Source organism: Panicum virgatum, chromosome 5K (genome assembly GCF_016808335.1).
Source record: "Panicum virgatum strain AP13 chromosome 5K, P.virgatum_v5, whole genome shotgun sequence".
Taxonomy (NCBI): domain Eukaryota; kingdom Viridiplantae; phylum Streptophyta; class Magnoliopsida; order Poales; family Poaceae; genus Panicum; species Panicum virgatum.
Genome location: NC_053140.1, coordinates 52101098 through 52120499, shown reverse-complemented (window position 1 = coordinate 52120499; position 19402 = coordinate 52101098). Strand labels below are relative to the sequence as shown.

At 53.6% G+C, this 19402-nt stretch overlaps 1 long non-coding RNA gene across 7 annotated transcripts; it reads left to right on the top strand.

The window, feature by feature from the left end:
* Positions 1–15610: 15610 nt before the first annotated feature.
* LOC120708407 lies at positions 15611–18419 on the top strand. Of its 7 annotated transcripts, none has more exons than XR_005689358.1 (6): positions 15611–16105; positions 16191–16249; positions 16390–16463; positions 16753–17051; positions 17382–17495; positions 18053–18419. It is a non-coding gene; the product is annotated as an uncharacterized LOC120708407 (long non-coding RNA). The 7 variants fall into 7 exon arrangements; XR_005689354.1 differs by having other exon boundaries at positions 17947–18419; XR_005689356.1 differs by having other exon boundaries at positions 15612–15846; positions 16031–16105; positions 17382–18419.
* The last annotated feature ends 983 nt before the right edge of the window (positions 18420–19402 follow it).

Here is a 19402-nt window from a genome sequence, read left to right as displayed (position 1 = left end):
GGCGCCGAAGCCTCTGACCAAGAGCGAGCAGCGGATCGCCGACGTCTTGGCCGCGCCGCGGGGGAAGCTGCACCCGGCGTCCGTCCTGCTCGGGGGGCGGCGACTACAGCATGCGACGGCGCCTCGGGGACGCCGAGGCAAGGGGGGCCAGAGCCCAGTTTCGCCTCTACGAGGCTCCGCCACTGCAGGGGAGGCCGAGGATGGAAGAAGGCCGGTCGGAGATCTTGCCGCCGGGGACGCGGCGCCATCGGGGGCCGCCGGTGGTAAGGCAGGAGGGAGGCCGCCGCCGGCCACCTTAGGGGAGCGCCGGAGAGCTCGAGGCCGCGTGGTGGAGGGAGGGAGGAGGGACGCGCCCATGGCCGGCCGCCCGCTCTGCCCCGTCCCGCCCATGGCCGAGGAAGGGAGGGAGGGAGAGAGGGGGGGGCGCGGTGGGGAGAGAGAGAGTGGGGAGGGAGGGCGGGGGGTAAAAAAAGAGAAAATAATTATGACACGTGGGCCCCACTCGTGGTAGTTTGTATAGAGTAGAAATTTAAAGAGTGAATGAACGCGGAGAAACTGAATATAGAGAGGAGAATTTCGATGACCAGGTAGGAATATTTTTTTTAGAGAGTGAGTTTACAGAGTGACGAGTGCGGAGAGCCTTAGACCTGTTTGTTACATGGATCTAATAAAAAACGAAACATTCACGCGCTTTGGCTTAGAAGCCTAGGTTCTGTTTGCATCCAAATGCTAATAGATAAAAGTGATAAATTTTAGCACTAGCTCATCCAACAGAAGTGCTAATGAGATGATGAGCTAAACTATAACCAAGACTCAAAAAAACCCCTTTAGAGTCTTAATCTAGTTTAAGACCATTGAAGAGCTCTCCAGCGACATGCAGCCCATGGTGCCAGCATATATAACCCTCGGTTTTATAGTGCCAGCTTCACCGAGATTAGGACACTGACTAGAAATGGTCGCGGCGTTGCCGCGTGCGGCCAGTGGAAGTGCCGGTGTAGTACGTGTGTTGCTTCGCTTTTTTTTTTATGTCTTTGTGTTTAGCTATCTGTCTGTGCAGGCACCATTCCATTTTATGAAGAATCCAATTAATATTTTTTTCGGATCGGGGCAGTGATATGTAGACCTCAGAAAATCACATAGTAGGATCGTCTTAATATTCTTGTTGTCACGTTTTGTAGAAACCTCATTTAATTGGAGACACAATTAATTTCAATTTGGAAATTGTGTAATAAAATATTAAATATTTTCCATGTGAAAAATTTGAGTTATTGTGGGGGTCCAACGTAATTGAATAGTGCTCGAAGAATTGGCCAAGCCTTCAAGTGCACCGTAAATAAATTTATGACATTCTTTTTTGAACAGAATCTGACAGGTTAAATTTATGCACTTCAAATATGCATCGTCTAATATGTAGCAAATATGCACCCTTTAATCCGTTGCAAAACTTAGGGTATGTTTAGATTCTGTAAAAATTTGGACGGAATTTACTGTAGTATTTTTAAACTAAAGATTAGAAGGACTGAACATGATTTAATTATAAAACTAATTACACAGATGGACGGAAAATCGTGAGATGAATCTATTAAGGCTAATTAATCAGCGTCATTAGAGGTTGTTTACTATAGCATGACATTGTCTATTCATAATCCAATTATGCATAAAAGTTTCACCTTGCAATTACACCCGGAGGTTATGAAATGGGTTTTGTCAGTTATCCATATTTAGTATTTGTAATTAGTGGTCAAACGTTCGAAGTTACCGTAGCGATGAAATTTTTTTGGATCTAAACATACCCTTAGTACCTACGTAAAATATGCATCATAGATCCTCTAAATCGTAGCAAAAGCTGGAAATTAGGGACAAGGTGCATGGAATTGGATGGTTATTGGATGAAATGAAAGTAGTTTCCCCTAATACCACTATCAAAGCGGCTGTATGTCTGGGCAACAGTGTGTACCTAGTTTGGTTGAGATGAAACGTCTCTCCTTTCTCTTAATTCTCTGTCCTCGAGTTTTTATGAACTTGATATTATTTTCTGATATGAGCTTGATATTATTTTCGTAAGAATTGTGAAGTAAAATCATGTAGAAATTACAGCCATGCATGCATCCATTTATCGATAAAACCTCACATCTATTAAAAAAACTGAATCCACGCAGTAATACACTGGTCACTGCCAGCCCGGGCCCTGACCTAAACGCCACGTTAGTGATCCTGGGCTCCAACCGTCCCACCAACCAGTGCCTTCTATTGGATCTCTCACGGATTGTGTTTGCTCCCGTCGCATCGCGCATCCCCCGTGTCTCGTGCAACAACAGGCAGGCTGCAGACCACGCAGGAAACTCTCTCTTCCTGTTTCATCTCCTTGCTCTCTCACAGCTTCTAGCGCCTGGCCGACCACCTGCATCATCCCATGCTGTCGCCGTCCGGTTACCTGCCTCGCCCTGCGCGGCTTCCGCCCAGCCTCCCTGCCTCCCTCTCGACCGCCGCGCGGTGTGGCCTCGTCCTCGTGACCACCGCCTTCTTTTTTGATGCCGACGGCCTCCGCGGTGTACGGAGATGACGATGACCGCCGGGGCCATTCCACCCGCACGGAGATGGAGATGTGCTTTGGCGGCGGCGGCGACGACGAAGAGGCGGCCCCTTTTCTTCTTGGTGTGATGGACACTGTGGCATGCGGCGATGACGATGAGGCCGGGGCCGCGCCGCCTGCGTGGGCAGGAGTTGTGCAGCAGCCACGACCAGATCCCCCACGGCCACCGCGCGGTGAGTGGCCGACGTCGTGGCGGTGGAAGAGGCCCGCTTGCTGCTCCCGCTACTGCTCGTCGACCACCGTATTCGTCGCCACCTCCGAGCCGCCGACCTTCGCCCCCAGCCTTGCTCCAACGACCGCGCGCAAGGATAAGCTCGCCGCGCCTCCCGCCGGGCAGCTCGACGCCGCGGCTCCTCCTCCGCGGCGGTCCGGCGGGCAGCTCGGCGCACCGCGGCGGCGCGGGCGACCCAGCCGGGCCTCGCCGCTAGCGCCGATGAGGAGCCCGGCGGCGCGAGGTGGCTCGGCACGACTACCCTGCGTTCAGCTCGACGTTGCGGCGGCTCCTCCTCCGTTCTCCTCCGCGGCGTCCCGATGGGTAGCTCGGCGCACCGCGGCAGCGTGGGCGCCCGGCGTGGTGTTGCCCTCGCGGCGAGGAGGAAGGTGTGGTCATGGGAGACGGCGGGGCTGGCCAGATTCGGCGGCCTCGAGCTCGGCCCGTGGCGGTAGCAGCCGGATCTGGCGGCCTCGACGTCCGGCTATGGCGGCGGCGGCGCCCTCCTCGAGCTCCGTGGCGGCCCGATTTGGCGCGCCCTCCTCCCCCCCTTCCTTGCCGGCAGCCATGGCGGGTGCCCGCCGGGGCCATGGCGGGGAGCAGATTCTCGGCAAGCGGCGCGGTGGCGCGGCGGCGGCGGCTCCTTCAGGCGCGGCGGCGGAGCAGGAGCGGGGGCGGCCGGCGAGGCGCGTGAGGAGCCGGCCGGGGGGCGGGGGCGAGGGTGGGTCGGTGGGGGCGGGACGGCCAGCCACCGGCCGTTGTTCGCCGGATCGACGGCCGAGATTTTTGTTGATGACGTGGCCTGCTTCTCTGGCCTCGAAATTGGCCGTGAATCGTAGGGTGAGATGCGCACGGATCTGTCCCAGAATTTCCGCATGTCCTTAAATTTTTTGGACCACTTGAACCGATTGTGCAGGCCCTACGCAAAATCTCCAGGTATTTGCAGCCGTCCATGCCTGATCAGGGATACCAATCACTCCGTTCGGCAGCCAGCTCCAGCTCAACAGTATTTTTTTCTCACGCCACTCCAGCCAGCAGCTCCAGTTCCAGCCAGGCCAATTGTATTTTTCTTTCACACCATTCCAGCTCCAGACTGCCGAATGCCGAAAATATCGCCGGCTGCACGGGTGCTAGCTAGCTTCATGCCGCTATTCGTTAGGACTAACAGGTAACAGCAGGAGTAGCGAAGAGCACCAGATTAGTTAATTCGTACTAATCCAGATTAGCAGTGGAAGTCTGAGGCGTCCACTTCTCAACGAAGGATCGGAGCCGCGCCCGGGCGACCGGACGAAAACCAGTGAGAACTGAGACACACACAGACAGTGCCACGGGGAAAGTTAAGCCGCAGGCTTTTCTTTCGTTTTGTCTCGATTCTCCAAGAGGGAAGAAGGGGGAAGAAAGCGCGCAGCAGGATCGGAGTTAATTACCGGAGGAGGGAGGTCAAATTATAGCTAATATTTTTTTGATGACAGGATTTGCAGCGCAGCGTGCACACTCTGACTTTTCCTCCTTATCCTAGCTGTCCCGTTTTCTCTCTGAATGAAAGCTTGCATTGTGTGCTGGCCTCCAAGATGTGGGAGATGGGTGGTTCCATTTGCTCATTTGTACGTCTGGATTGTTTCTGACAGAGATCGAGAGGGTTCAGGAATGGATTATGGCTGTTATGGTGGTAGGTAATTACTGAAACTGTTTGTTGATAGTTTTCTGAAAAGCGGGTGCTCCGGTGGCCTGTGCTCTATACGACAAGGTAATTAGGCTGTCCGCAGTGGCCACTTTATCCCACTCTGGTCCTGTTTAGTTCTCTTTACATGTAAACGCAAAAAAAATTTGCGACGGAATCTTTCCAATTTGAAGTACTAAATGAAGTCTATTTACAAAATTTTTTGCACAGATGGGTTGTAAATCGCGAGACGAATCTAATGATGCTAATTAATCCATGATTAATTAATAATTAGCGAATGGTTACTGTATCATCACTGTTACAAATCATGGATTAAGTAGGCTCATTAGATTCGTCTCGCGATTTATAGCTCATCCATGCAAAAAAAATTTGTAAATAGACTTCATTTAGTACTCCAAATTAGTAAGATTCCTTCGTAAAATTTTGCGTTTTTGCGTTTACAGGGTGGGAACTAAACAGGGCCTCTGTATCGCACGATGCACCAATTTACAGAAAAAACGTCCGCAGCTGTGCTCTCTATCCAGCACGCAATTATAGCGCAAGGTCCTCCATCCAGGGAATTCAGCGCCCTTCCCGTTCGTTCTGTACGCGCCAGCGTGGCGCGAGATTCGCTCGCTCGCCTGCAGCGCCGCCGTCCGTGCTCACCCGCCCGCCGTCCGCGCTCGCCCGCCTGTGCGCAGCGCCGCCGTCTGCCCTCACAAGCCCGTACGTACCACCACTGCCCATCCCGGCTCGCCCCGAAGCCTCGCGCTCCGCCGCACCACCGCCGCCCAGCCCTGCTCGCCGCGACGCCGCGCCTGTGCCGGCCTTGCTCGCCACGCCGCCACGGCCCGGCGAGGTGAGGAGTGGCAGAGGGCGGGCGAGCCGCCGCGCGGAGGGTGCTCCACGGCCGGCGCCTGCTTGCTGGAGTAGGGGCGGGCGTCGCTGCTCCGTCCCCCGCCTCGACGCGCCACCGCCGTTGCTGCCCGAGGGCGCAACGCCGGAGGCCGCCTGCTGCGCCACGACGGAGGGATGGCGCCCCTGCTCCTTCTCCCCCTCCCGCACATGCGCCGCCGCTGTTCCGGCCCGCAAGGATGAGGAAGGCCGGCACGGGGAGGGCCGCCGGGGAGGAAGGTCGGAGGAGGGACGCCGGGGTTTGGGGGCGACGGCGCCGGGGAGGAGGGCCGCGGGCCATGGCCGCCGCGGCGCCCACCATCGAGCTCGAGCCGGACCATCCGCGCGCGCCGTCCTCCGCGGTGGAGAGGGCGAGCTCCTGGCGGCGCCCGGCGAAGGGAGCAGGGGAGGCGCCGGCCCCGCGGAGAGCCAAAGAGAGGGAGGGCCGGGGAGGAAGGGAGGGGGACCGTGGAGAGAGGGAGGAGCGGCGTCGGGGAGAGAAAGAGACGGGGGGGGCGGAGTAGGCTAGCGCCGGCGGGGCGACGACGTGCGCGCGGCGGCCGGGGGCCGCGGAGGCCTGCTCGCCACGGCGTCGCGACCGGCGGCGCGGCGACCGCGCGCGCCCGGCCGTGCTCCCCTCGCCGCTACGGACGGCGCGAGCGGAGGGAAAGGGGCAACAGAGAGGGAGGACGGGCCGGCGCACGGCGGAGAGGAGGTCGGGGCTGCGCGGCGGAGGGAGCGAGCACCGCCGTCGGTGCGTGCGCCCAGGCACGGCGTGGATTCACTGACTTCCTGAAGCAAAGTCACATGTGACTTTTCCCTTATTGGATGCCATCCATTCTCCATCCAACGACTGCTGCAGATTTTAGCTTACTCAATACAAGACCAATTAATCCAGGCGTCCAGCTTCACTCCCGGGCCAGAAAAGATTTCGAAAAAAAGCTGAATTCATGATTATTCTATTATTCTTATTTCAAAGCTTACCATTTAAGTGAAAAATAATTCTTTTTTCATTTGCTCTCTATCGCATGGGTGGAAAAGCAAAAATAAGAATTTGGGAAAAGAAATATATTGAAAAGAAAATTGACTTTTGAAACAAAATGCGTAACAAGAAAGAGTTGCGATCTCTTCTTATTTTCATAGAACGTGTAGTAACAAAAATATAAAATTAAAAATAAGAAATAAAATTCCTTCCACGATCTAAGTCTAAGGAAGATATTATTTTCTTGTTTTGTAACACGAAACTGTTCAAAATATTAAAATGCAATGGTGGTTTAATTCTGCACTAAAATAAAGTGTATATAGTTTTCAACTCATTCCTTCTTGTTTATAGTCTCCTCTACTAAGTTGGGCACGTTCCTCTTTCCAAGCTGGGCTCTTATTTGCGCTAAAAACCATCATCTGTGCTAAACGTTGTGCTTGAAAAGTGAAAAGCCTAAGGAATTTAACAACAGCCGTTGGATGGAGAATGGGTGGCATCCAAGAAGGAGAAAGTCACCTGTGACTTTGCTTCAGGAAGTCAGTGAATCCACGCCGGCCCAGGCAGAGGGAGGACAGGGAGAGAGAGGTACAGGGAGGCCGAAGAAAGAGAGGGTGCGGGGAGAAAAGGTTGGTGGAGGTGGGTCCCACTTGCCAGCCACTGTAGAAGGTGTGGGTAGTGTCGGGTACCATAATCATGGGGCACCCTAATCAGGGATTAAAACATCCTCAAACGCGCAAAACAAGATTAGGCACCTGGGCTGAATCCTTCCGTAGAGCAGCGCCGACGTCCAAACTCGGATGCCCAAAGCCTCTTCAGGTACGAGAAGCCCAAGGACACACTCAACCCACGGCCCAGCTCCACGGTATGGCCCTTTTGAGGCCTCGCTAGCCGTGGAGCAAATTCCGCCTCGTTCGAGGGTTCCCCGCCGAGGCCCCTCGAAGCACAGGCAAGCTCCGCCTCGCTCGAGACCCCCTTAGCCGAGCCCTCCACTGGGCCTCGGCGCGGCCGGGGGGGGGGGACTCCGCCTCGCTCGAGACCACCGTCGGCAGACTGTGGCAGCGGCCCAACCACCCGACGGGACGAGGCGCATTTATTCGCCAACCACTTCACGGCATGGGGCGGGAGTCAGATGGAGTCAGGCGGCGTCACCCGGCGTCGGCCACCTCGCCACACAGCGGACGTGACTGGCGCCCCGTCCGCCTGTTCCAGCCCACGTGCCGTTATTCTCGATGCGATGCAGGTCTGCGGTGCCCTTTTGTGGTCTAGCCTGACACCGCCTCGCCACTGTACCGCCTACCCTTTGTACTTTCCTCCCTTGCAGGACCCACGGCGGGCATGGGCGACGACCCTCGGGCGCGGTACGGCCCTTGACCGGGGCAAGACCGATGTCTGCCGCATCCTCGGCGCCCTACCTCATCCGGCGCAGGGCACTGCACGTTCAGCAGCCATCGCCACGCCATCAACTGACGCCATAGAACACGGACGCGCCCTGGGCACAGTCAGAGGATTCGCAAGGACGATGACCACGCCCGGCGCCATGCCCCACAGCGCTCGGTGACAGGAACGACCAACAGTTCTCCCCCCTCCCCGATTCGGGGAGAAATGGACAGCCCCGTAGATATCTCACATATGTAACCTCTCCTTGAGACTATAAAAGGAGGGGGGAGCACATGTACCGGGGGATGAATCAAGAACGCTCAGTCGCACACACGCACTCTCACAACTTTCGATATTGGCACTCGCCTCAATCAGCTCTAGCGCACCCAGGGATTTGGGAGCTTCTCTCCCTCTCCCGCACAAGCTTGTACCCCCTACTACAAGCACCCTGGTGCAAGATAATACAGTACCACCCCCTCTGCTGGACGCACGGCTTGTTGCCGGAACCAGGATAAACCTGGGGTCTCTGTGTTTCTTCTTGCATCAACCATCTAGGGACAGGGACAAGCAGCATTATTACTAGTTGGTGCTAGACCGCGAGGTCCGGACATTGACAGTTGGCGCACCAGGTAGGGGGCAGCGCTGCGTGATAATCATCCTCTACTTCCGTTCGATCTCTAGATGGCGGGCATGTCAAGACGGTTCCCGGCGGGCACATCGGACCCTTTCTCGGCGGGCACCGTGATCTGGTTCGGGAGTCTTGAGTTCAGGGCAACCGACAACGGTTACCTCATGGAGCTCCTCTCGCCCAGGATCAACCCCGACGCTCCAGCGCCGCAACCACAGCACCGGAGGCGCTCGGGATAGCGCGCGCGGCAAGCGCGCATGGAACGGCGCAGAGTGGCGTGCCGTAGCACCACCGCGTGGGTTGAGGCTAGCATGCCGCAAACTGACGCCACGGTGGGGGGCACCGCCCCTTCACCATCAAGAAAGACTGCAACACTGACAGGGAGAGGCGCGTCCAGGCCGCCGCTCTACCCTTACGGAATGCGAACTTCTGTTGCGACCTACGCATCATCTGTCAGCACCAACATGAGCGCGTACGAGGACCTGCCAGGACATCACTTGCTCTCGGCTCGTAACCTCATCGCGTCGACACCTGACAGCTCATACCCCGACTCCACGGATGAGGGGTCCGTCCCCGCGCAGGATCGCATAAACCCGGAGTGGGATTACTCCGGGATCCGGGATGTCGGAGCCTTCTTGTCATTTCAGGCTGCGGCAGATTACTGCCTCACCTGTTCCGACGACTCTAGCAAGGGAGACTACGATCCGACCCGGGAGTGCTTCGTCACTGTGCTAGGAGAGCACAACGGCGACGATGACGATGACGCCGCGGCGGATGCGGTTCACGCTGCGACAGCCGTGGCAGGAGCAACTGCAGCACCCGGACCGTCCACCCAGCAAACGCGGCAGAACAGTAGGCACAGCTGGCGCATCTCCGGGAGCTTGATGCCAAGCTCGACGAGGAGCGCCGGCAGGGACGTACCGACCACGGTACGGGAGCTCGAGGAGTGGGACGTGTTGCCTGGGATTGAATCATGGCGGAAGGACGCAAAAAAAGTCCCTGGGATTGCCCAGGGCCAGCAAAAAGATCACTGCTGCAGCACTCCTAATCCGTGCCATGCCCGAGCCATCTACGCCCGAGGGTCGCAACCTGCGTAAAGAGGCACAAGCACTCCTCCAGGATGCTGCAGTGCAGCAGGCCGAGAGTTTTGCATCTCGAATGCGCTCGGTGGCCTCGGCGAAAGCTGATGGGGCGGCATAGTAGGATCGTGAGGCCTCAGTGCACACCCCACCGACGAACGGGGCAAAGGCACCCACGGTGCACAATCGTGTCAAGTTGACTCCTGTAAAGGATCGACTACGGGACACGCGCGGCAACGCCCACGACAGCGACGCCCGCAACGTCCTGAACTAGAAGAAGAAGGACGGTGCCGCTCACGGCTACCACCCTTGGTGTGGTGGACGTTACGACTGCAAGGAGGATATGAGCCCATCAATGGAGCCTCCGGGCACCCGTGTGTTCAGCCGGGAGATCCGCGCTGCTCCCTTCCCCCCATGCTTTCGGCAGCCCACCACGCTCACCAAGTACTCGAGAGAGACGGATCCCGGGCTCTGGCTCAACGACTACCGCCTAGCATGCCAGCTGGGCAGCGCGACTGATGATGTCGTCATCATCCGCAACCTTCCTCTACACCTTGCTGATTCCGCACGCACCTGGCTTGCTGGCTTGAGCACCTTCCTGCCAACCAGATCCACGACTGGCCTGACCTGGTCAGGACCTTCGTGGGAAATTTCTAGGGCACATACGTGCGTTTTGGGAACTCTTGGGATCTCCGAGGGTGCCGTCAGCAACCTGACGAGCCCTTGCGGGATTACATCCGACGCTTCTCCAAGCAATGCACTGAGCTCCCCAGCGTCAAGGACTCCGAAGTCATTAGTACCTTTCATTTGGCCACGACTTGCAGGGATCTCGTGCGCGAGTTGGGCTGAACCCTCCTTCCAGCACAAACGAGCTGTTCGACATAGCAACCAACTTTGCCTCCGGCGAAGAGGCGATCAGTGCTATCTTCGATGGCAAGAAGGGCAAGTGCAAGGGGGAGGCGCCAACGGAGGACAACAAGGCCAAGAACAGCCCGAAGAAGCCCAAACGGGGCAAGAGGGGCAAGAAGAAGGGTCCGCCAAACCAGTGCGGCCAGGGGCAGGACGAGGACACCGATGAGGCCCTTATTGTCACCCCTGACGGCAAAGGTCCTCGAGGCGGTGGCCTGTTCGATGACATGCTCAAGAAACCATATCCTTATCATGAGGGCAAGGTCAATCACACCCCGGAAGAGTGCGACATGCTCCGCAAGTACTTCAACCGTCTCGGCCAGAAGGACGAGGCCAAGAAGGAGAAGGATGAGGAAGGCAAGGGCGGCGATGGATACCCCTCGATCAAGAATGTGTTCTTCATCTTCGGCGGGCCAACGGCGAACATGACCGCTCGGCAGCGCAAGAGAGAGAGCCGAGAGGTCTTCTCCGTCACCAAGGCTACGTCATTCTACCTCGACTGGTCAGAGGACACGATCCCCTTCAGCCGTGAAGATCACCCCGACTACATCCCGAATCCGGGCCTGTACCCGCTCGTCGTGGATCCTATCATCGGCAACACCCGGTTCTCCAAAGTTCTCATGGATGGAGGCAGCAGCCTCAACATCTTGTACGCATACTCGTTGGAGCTCATGGGGATTGGCTTGGACAAGCTGTGTCCCAGCGTGTCGCCATTTCACGGCGTCGCGCCGGAAAAGCGAGTCCAACCCCTCGGGCAGATCGACCTGCCCATCTACTTCGGCACACCAGCCAACTTCCGAAAGGAGGTACTCACCTTCGAGGTAGTAGGGTTTCGTGGGGCGTACCACGGCATACTGGGGCAGCCATGCTACGCCGAGTTCATGGCGGTCCCCAACTACACCTTACCTCAAGATGAAGATGCCGGGTCTGAAGGGCGTCATCACCGTCGGCCCGTCGTTCGAATATGCCTACGAGTGCGACGTCGAATGCGTCGAGCGTGCCAAGGCCCAGGTGGAGGACGAGGCCCTCGCGGCCACCCTGGATAAGATGGCAAGCGAAGCCATGGACTCCACGCACCGGCACGCAGGCAGCTTCGAGCCTGCCGAGGGTATCAAGGAAGTACCCCTCGACCCGAGCCACCCCAACGGCAAGGCGTTGAAGGTCAGCGCCACCCTCGACAACAAATAGGAAGTGGTGCTCATCGACTTTCTCCGCGCCAACGCAGACATCTTTGCGTGGAGCCCCTCGGACATGCCTGGCATACCGAGGGAGGTCGCCGAGCACTCCCTTGACATACGACCCAAGTCCAAGCCGGTGAAGCAGTGCCTGCGATGCTTTGACGAGCTCAAGCGCTGGGCAATCGGAGAGGAGTTGCCGAAGCTTCTGGCGACCGGATTCATCAAGGAGGTGTTTCATCCCGAGTGGCTAGCTAATCCTTTATTAGTTAAGAAAAAAATGGAAGTTGGAGGGTGTGTGTAGATTACACTAGCTTAAATAAAGCATGTCTGAAGGTTCCTTTTCCTTTGCCACGAATTGATCAAATTGTTGATTCAACTGCGAGATGCGAACTTTTATCCTTTCTTGATGCTTACTCCGGTTACTACCAAATAAAGATGAAAGAGTCCGACCAGCTCGTGACTTCTTTTATCACTCCCTTTGGCATGTACTGCTATGTCACGATGCCATTTGGCCTTAGAAATGCCGGGGCTACATACCAGCAATGTATGCTCCACGTGTTCGGGGACCATATCGGGCCGAACGTAGAAGCATATGTCGATGACATCGTCATAAAATCCAGGAAGACAGGCGACCTGGTAACCGATCTCAAGATCGCATTCGATTGCCTGAGGGCCAAGGGGTTGAAACTCAATCCGAAAAAGTGCGTGTTTGGGGTACCTCGAGGAATGCTCTTGGGCTTCATTGTCTCTCAGCGAGGCATCGAACCCAACCCTGAGAAAGTCGAGGCCATCAGAAGGATGGGGCCGATTCGAGACTTGAAGGGGATACAAAGGGTCATGGGCTGCCTGGCAGCCCTCAGCCGTTTCATCACACGCCTCGGTGAGAAAGGCTTGCCTCTGTACTGACTCCTAAGGAAAACCGAACACTTTTCATGGACCCCCGAGGCTCAATAAGCCCTCGATAGGCTAAAGGCGTCACTTACTCATGCCCCCATTCTGACACCACCAATAGACGGCGAGCCCCTCTACCTATACGTGGCTGCGACGACGCAAGTGGTCAGCGCGGTGATCGTTGTGGAAAGGCAAGAGGAGGGACACGCTCTGCCTATCCAACGGCCAGTGTACTACATACGCGAAGTGTTGTCCGAGACCAAGACGCGGCACCCACAGATCCAGAAGCTGCTATACGCAGTAGTCCTGGCTCGGCGCAAGCTGCTCCACTATTTCGAGGCTCATCCCGTCACCGTGGTTTTGTCTTTCCCTCTGGGAGAGATAGTCCACAACAAGGAAGTCTCTGGTAGAATCGCCAAGTGGTCAGTGGAACTCATGGGAGAAACTCTCACTTACACCCCTCGCAAGGCAATCATGTCCCCAAATCTTGGCTGACTTCGTCGCTGAGTGGACCGACATTCAGCTGCACCCACCATAGATCCAAGCAGAGTGTTGGACCATGTACTTCGAGAGGTCGGTGATGAAAACCGGTGCGGGCGCTGGCCTCCTTTTCATCTCACCTCTCGGAGTGCACATGAGCTACGTAATTCGCCTCCACTTCCCAGCATCCAACAACATGGCAGAATACGAGTGACTCCTCTGTGGCCTCTGCATCGCCATCGAACTCGGCATCAAGCATCTCGACGTGTGCGGTGACTCTCAGCTCATCATCGACCAAGTGATAAAGGAGTCTAGATGTCACGACCCAAAGATGGAGGCATACTACAATGCAGTACGCCGCCTCGAGGACAAGTTCGACGGCCTGGAACACAACCACGTCCCGTGCAAGCACAATGAGGATGCGGATGAGCTAGCTAAGATCGCGTCTGAGCGGACCACCGTACCCCCCAACATCTTCGCCCACGGCATTGCCAAACCCTCCGTCAACTTCAAGGAGTCAGCGAAGTCGGGCGCCTCGCCTACCGAGCCCTCGAACAGGTACCCCTCGGCAAGCGAGACCGATGACATGGAAATCGAGACCGTGACTTTCTTGGCGGATGAGGCCGAGGAAATGCAGATTGACGAGGCCCCACTCCTGCAAGACTGGCGCGACCAATATCTCGACTAGATCAACCGAGGGGTGCTACTCTCGGATTGCGCTCAGGCGCGACGCGTCGCCAGGTGGGCCAAGTATTTCGTCGTGATCGACAGGGAGCTGTACAAGCGCAGCCCCACGGGAGTCCTGCAATGGTGCATCCCTATTCCGGAGGGTAGGGAGCTGCTTCGAGACATCCACGCTGGAGCCTGTGATCACCACGCAGCACCACGCACCCTCATGGGGAACGCGTTCAGGCAAGGCTTTTACTGGCCCACTGCAGTCGCAGACGCTACGGAGATCGTACGAACCTGCGAAGGTTGCCAGTTCTACGCCCGTCAAACGCATCTCCCGGCTCATGCTCTGCAGACCATCCCTATTACATGGCCTTTCGCCGTGTGGGGACTGGACCTCGTCGGATCACTGCAGAGAGCGCCGGGGGCTACACACACTTGCTGGCGGTGGTGGACAAGTTCTCCAAGTGGATCGAGGCTCGACCTATCACTAAGATCAAGTCCGAGCAAGACGTGTAGTTTTTCACCGACATAGTCTACCGGTTCGGGGATCTGAACTCGATCATCACGGATAACGGCACCCAGTTCACGGGCAAGAGGTTCTTGAGGTTCTGCGATGATTTTCACATACGTGTGGATTGGTCTGCTGTGGCACACCCACAAACGAATTGCCAAGTAGAATGTGCCAACGGCATGATCCTACAAGGCCTCAAGCCAAGAATCTTCAACAAGCTGAACAAGTTTGGCCGGAGATGGCTCACAGAGCTACCCTCGGTCATCTGGAGCCTAAGAACGACCCCGAGTCAGATGGCATGGGGCGGGAGTCAGATGGAGTCAGGCGGCGTCAGGCGGCGTCGGCCACCACGCTGCACAACGGATGTGACTGGCATCCCGTCCGCCTATTCCGACCCCTATGCCGCTATTCCCGGCGCGATGTAGGTCTGCGGCACCCTGTGTGGGCTAGTCTGAACCGCCTCGCCACTGTACCGCCTACCCTTTGTACTTTCCTCCCCTGCAGGATCCTCTGCGGGCATGGGCGATGACCCTCGGACGCGGTACGACCCTTGACCGGGGCAAGATCGATGTCTGCCGCACTCTCGGCGCCCTACCTCATTCGATGCAGGGCACTGCACATTCAGCAGCCATCGCCACGCCGTCAATTGACGCCACAGGACATGGACGCGCCCTGGGCACAGTCGGAGGATTCGCAAGGACGATGACCACGCCCGGCGCCATGCCCCACAGTGATCAGTGACAAGAACGACCAACAGTTCTCCCCCCTCCCCGATTCGGGGAGAAACGGACAACCCCGTAGATATCTCACATATGTAACATCTCCTTGAGACTATAAAAGGAGGAGGGAGCACATGTACCGGGGGACGAATCAAGAACGCTCAGTCGCACACACGCACTCTCACAACTCCCGATATTGGCACTCGCCTCAATCAGCTCTAACGCACCCAAGGACTTGGGAGCTTATCTCCCTATCCCGCACAAGCTTGTGCCCCCTACTACAAGCGCCATGGTGCAAGATAATACAATACCACCCCCTCTGCTGGACGTACGGCTTGTTGCCGGAACCAGGATAAACTTGATGTCTCTGTGTTTCTTCTTGCATCAACCATCTAGAGACAGAGACAAGCAGCATTATTACTAGTTGGTGCTAGACCGCGAGGTCCGGACACCAACAGGTAGTTTAGATTTGCGTAGAAAATATCGATGACTAGGATATAGAGTATGAGATATATAGTATAACGAGTGCGGAAGAAATGAGTATAGAGAAAAGAATCTTGATCACCAGGATATAAAATTCCTTTTCTCTACTCCTAAAAAGTTGCAATTGGCGACTCGTACGTCGCCCCCCAGCCCGCCTCCCTTCGTCAGTCTGCCTCGCGTGATTTTGCATCCATCCGATCCCATCAGTCTGCCTCGCGTGATTTTGCATCCGTCCGATCCCTTCAGTTTCCCTCGCGTGATTTTGCAGACGTGCGATCCTGACGCCTCCCCGTCGTGCGATCCTGACGCCTCCCCGTCGTCGGTCTGCCGGGAGCGATCGATCAGCAGCCATCCGTTCCTGGTTTCCTCGCAACGAACGGTAGACTGCAATAGTCGTCTCGCACCGCCCCCGCCCTCCCCCAAACCCTAGACAACATCGCTCGTCTGCCGCCGGCGGTCGAGCACGCGCTAAAGCGGCAGCTCTGGGATGGTGAGGTGATCCCGTACGCGACCTGCTGCGTGTGTGCTAGGAGGTGGGCACGGCAAGGACGCACGACGCCGTTCCTGCTGCTACCGTTGGTACATCGCCGCCGGCGTTCCACCCGTCGCCTCCCAGTTCTCCTCCTCAAATCCGCCTGCGTTCCGAGGCGGAGCGCCGCTCCGCCGGCCGCCGCTGATCAGCACCAAAATGGAACCCCCTCAATGTCCTCTCTTTTCCTCCGCTCAACGCACTCTCCTGTACCCTAATTTTTTTGGATTTTAGGCTGTAGGTGCCGCTGGCCACCATGGCTGTTGCCCGAGGTGCTTGCTTCTCCTTTCAAGCACGAGCATCCCTGGAGTAATCTTCTGCATCCTCTCTATTAGCATGCAGATTACTGAATGTACATCAGTACATCACATTTGATGCTACAATTCCTATGCAGTTGCCAGCTACAATCCACTGGAGCATGATGCCAATCTTACCGTCGATGGCATCCTCTAGGTATACAATACTGTCCGCCCACCAGGTGTTTGATAGAATGTTTAAGAGAGATGGAAACTGTTCTCCCCTAACATTTCTTTTTCTATCAATAACTATTGAAAATATATTAAATAATTTCCATTGCTATTGTGGAATTCCAGGGATGAGACTAAAAGGTCATAAACAGGCATGGAAAGCGTCTGATATCAGAGAGATATCAACGGCTGATCTGGAAGTTTGTGCTCTAACACTAACCAAATCTCAGTTGATTTGTTGTCTTATTGACATTAGTCTTAGGCACTTTTATTAATAATTTTGCCTAGAGATTTATCAAGAAGCTTACTATCCAATCAACAACATATAGCTAATGTTCAGAAACAATACAATACTTATTGATTGACTACGGCGTGGTGGAAGAAAGAAAAAAGTAATCCCACTTTTGTTTCAGTATTGGCTTTAGCAAGATAATAGTCTTGGACTATTGGTTGGTTGTGGACTTGTGTCTGATTCTTGCTCCTGTGCAGTGCTGCAGACGGAGAGGATACACACATGTGCAGGCGTGCAGCTACGACACACCCGTGGGGTCGAGGCTGACTCAAATGACATGGAGTGTAGTTTAGCAGTTTGAGAAAATGCCCAAGTAGTAGTCGGTATAATTGTTGATTTGATATTGTCTTACTTATTGAAAGTTTCAACTAGCATTGATATCGACTACTAATTTTGACATAGATGATTGTTTTGACAAGCTTACAGTTGATACTGATGACAAACGTACAATCCCATGCTTTCATTGCTTGCAGAGGATGTCAAGCACTTGCATTCGGTAAGTCAATACCTCTTTAAATGGAATTCTCAAGGAATGCAAACCCTTCACTGTTATCTACACCCTTCTATAGTATGTCTCTGCACACATTATCTGCCTATAAAATATGACTGAAAAAGCCTAAAAAATAATGATACCTACTTGACAACATTTTTCTAGCTTGGGGTTCATGATCTATGTGATTTCAATAATCACTTTTCATGGCTAAATCTGCACGGCAACTGACCAAGTGTTCTACGCATTTTAATGGTACTAGCATGTAATGGATGTATGTGCACCAAATTGAATATTTATTCTGCTTCTAATTTTGTCACCATTTGTTGTGTGCAGAAATATATGAGGGATTTATGAAGCTGGCTCATCAAACATTTGACGAGTGGGGGGGGGGGGGGGGGGGGGGGGTAATAATTTCAGAATATAACAAAAGGTCTAACCTGTGCAAAGGTCTATTAGCTCTCTATCAGTACTTCAGTAGTAGTGCTTTTACAAAGAGATGATGCAATCATGCTCTAATGCTATAATGTGTCTTAAATATTGTGAGCAGAGGAGAACTTGTTCTTCTGAATTAGGAAACCCTGAACATATTGTTATAATAATGTTTGCACAAGTTACTGTTCTAAAGCAGCCCAACCATATTAATGACATCAAATAGAAAATTGCAAAATTCTTGTTCTTCTGAATTAGGAAGCGCTGTGATGCAATGATTTTGATGGAAATTATTGCTATATGTTTGCCAGCACTAACAACTGTAATTTTTCTTTTTGACTCTGTACTAGAGAAATGGAATTGGATTACCATGGAAAGTCAATTGTGTTTCGAGTTTGATAATCAGTGTTGATCCAAAAAAATAAAATGAATTTGAATGTTCTATTGTTCTTGTCATCTTTATTTGCAGCAAAACAATAGAAAGCAGCATCTCCCATATTCAAGAATGTTGCAAGACATTGCTCCTGCAATCAATATGCTTGAGTCACATATGTTTACCTTTGCTCATATTTCAGGAAAACACTCCATCAAACGGTACACAATTTGTCTCCTACAGATTGGTATGTACTCTTTTTAGTTTTTTTTTTCAAGTGTGGCATTGAAGTGTTTGTTGTACAATCCACCGCAAGAACCATGTCAATATGGAGTGCTCAATCTCCCAGATAAATGGTGCTGATAAGATTTGGGCAATTATTGAGTGCTTCGTCTCCCAGATTGTGATTTGGTTTTTGTTTATAACTCCTTGAATTGTATAATAGAATAACATGTGTTGTCTGTAACATGTCCTCTTTTACTACAATACATAGTACAAATCTTAGCAACCACTAACATGAGTCTAGGCTTTCACATAGACTTATAGTATCAACTCGTTGCTACGAGCAATTTTCTTTGTGTCTACCAAATTGATTTCTCGCCATTAAAATTATAGTGACATTTATATGATCTGTATTGCCCGTAGCAACGCACGGACACGAACCTAGTAGAGTATGAAATTAGAGTACAACGAGTACGAATAGCCTTAAGGAGCGAAGAATACGGTAACCGCGTACTTGTTGATAGATTTGTGACGTGGCGAGCCTGCATCAGCTGCAGGTCCCACCATGACGTGGCATACCCCCCCATAATCCTTCGTCATCGCCCGCTATGCCTACCTTGGTACCTCAGCGTGAAGCCACCGACACGTGGGGCCTCCTCCCAGGCAACAGTCAACCAGGGCGCGGGGCAAGCCTTTGTTTCCACTTCCCAGTGCAGGTCGTAGGAAAAGCCTTTTTTTAGAAAGGGATTGAATTTCATTAAAAAATAACACCTTTTACAAGATCTCAATATAAAATAAAATTATATTGAAGCACGCCACTGGTCTCTACCCTTCGTCTTCCTTGCAACCGGTGGCGTCGTAGGAAAAGCCTTAGGAACAGGGGCGGGCCTGGTATTGATTCAAGGGTATTCAACTGAATACCCAAAAAATTTTGCAACAAAATTTATATACATAGTATATATAACATGTATATGTATTAAAATAGAAAATAAGGGTATCTCTAAAAGAATTCTTAAATTCGAGTCTCCAACTCTCTATATCCTTTAAGTAGAGGATCATCCAAAATATTATTTCTCTTTGTATTCTTGTGTCGCCATGGTACTTCCCTTGTACCGGATATTTTATTGTTTGAACCTTGACATATTAGGTAAATATGACCCATAAATTTGAAGGTTGAGGGTCTAAGATCCGGTTCTAAAATAGCAAGTATTTGGATAGGGTGTGGAGAGAGATGATTTAGGGTGTCTCTTGGAGATGATCTAACGTCACAATATAGGCTTCCCGATCTCATATTGCCTCTTGTGCTCAAATGGCTCACTTCACCTCTTCT